Genomic DNA, 2,034 nt, shown 5'->3' on the forward strand with positions numbered 1-2,034 from the left:
ACTATATCTCCTTCATTTTAAATTTCTCAGTCAAGCACTTATTATGACCTACAAATCTATGCTTGGAGCTATGAAATATACAAAATAAAAATAAATATAAGATAATTTCCATTTATTTGAAAAAAGATTAATATACATGAAACAATGAAATAGATGAAATGAAAACTGAATGATATAAAATATAAGATTAGATGAAATAACAGAAGATAGTAAATACCGCAAATTAAAGTAGCTGGGGAAATTTTCCAGCAAATGATAAGTTGGATTTTTATTGGTAGAGAAGGGGAGAAGTAGAAAATAGCATTCACAGAGGCATAGAAGAAGTAAGAATAGAGCTACATGACAAGCTGGAACAAAACCTAAACGATTCAGTTAAAGTTGACTACTTGACTTTGGTAACTCTCACCAACCAGAGCCCCTCAAAGGGCAGTGGTATGCTGGTAAATATTTAACGACCGACTTTTAGAACTCTGGAAGTCAGTCATCTGTAACATTCAATTTTCCATGGCATAAATTCTGCCACCATTGCCAGTTTTGAGCTACCAATATGGGGCAACACACTTGTGAAATTCTCAAAATTAAGCAGTCATGTCTTGTAGGCCAGTAAATGCCAGGTGCAGCATCACATCACTGATAGATATTCTTACAACTGATGCAGAAATATCTTTGTCACTTTGAAATTACTGCATCCTGGGATAGTAGTAATCTCTCTAGATCACTTGGAAAATGATTACTTTTTATTCAATCCAGGAACACTTCTATAAAGCTAAAATGACTCTAATACTCATTTAAACATAAATAATCTTTTCCTCGCTGTTATGAGGCATAACTCATAACATTTAGTCCTGTCCTCTATAGTGCCACAACTAACTGAGCACTCCTTGTGGATGGGGTTATGATCTACCTCTGGTGAGCAACTTAATGTGGCCCAAAGTTCCACAGAGAGGGTTTTGTGTTGACCCCAAGTGTTCCATCCCTAACCTTGTGGAATTCAGTGTCCTGGAAGGCAGGCCATATAGAGGGGAAAAAAAAAATAAACTTTGGAGTCACACTGGAGTTTGCTTATGAGGTCCCCCATTTATATACTCTGCAACACCTGCTGCTTTCTCTACATTTTAAATTTCTCAGTCAAGCACTTATTATGTTTAGGTTTTTTCACACCAAGCAATTTTCTAGTTCTTAGCAGACACTAAGTATCCTACAATTTAACTCATCTCTGATATTAACCACTCAGAGTCAGCACAGACCCCACAAGTTAAAGGCTCAGTCCCACGAGACTGCTTCCCACCAGATGCCAATTGCAAGTAGTGGGTCCCCAGGTTACCCCAACTTCTATCCAACTTGGCTACAAATCAGAGGTTCCCACAGTCCCCTCTTCAGGTTTGCTGATTTGCTAGAACATTTCATAGAATCCAGGGAAACAGTTTATGGATGTATGGATTTAATATAAAGGATATTTTAAAAAATAAACATGAAGAGGTATATGGACAAATTTATAAGGCAAGGTTCAAAATGGTCCCAAGTGTAGGTGCTTCTGTCCCCAGGGTGTTAGCGTGTGTCACCTTTCAAGCACGTGAATGTGTTCACCAACTTGGAAAGTCTCTGAACCCCTTTGGTTAGGGTTTCTATAGAGGCTTCATTATAAATGCATTATCAATTTAATCATTGACCATTAATTAACTTAACCTCTAGCCCCTCTCTCTTCCTAGAGTTCAGAGGGTAAACCAGAAAGTTCTGATCTTCTAATAAGAAGATTGGTTCCCCTGGTATCCAGTCCTCCATCTTTAGGGGCTTTTCAAAAGTCACCTTAAGAGAATACAGTTAAAATCAGCTTCTTAAGAATAACAAAGGGTACTCATTTCAACTTTATGGCTCTGGAGTTTTCAGAAGCCAGGGATGGAAAAAACATTTAACAAATGTTGCTCCTATTGCTTTTATCACAGGAAATTACAAGGGTTTTAGGAGCTCTAGCTAAGAGCTGGAGATTAAGACCAAAATGTATATTTCTTATTATATTACAATAAAACACCTTGG

The sequence above is a fragment of the Pteropus vampyrus genome, unplaced genomic scaffold (genome assembly GCF_000151845.1).
Source record: "Pteropus vampyrus isolate Shadow unplaced genomic scaffold, Pvam_2.0 Scaffold9, whole genome shotgun sequence".
NCBI lineage: Eukaryota > Metazoa > Chordata > Mammalia > Chiroptera > Pteropodidae > Pteropus > Pteropus vampyrus.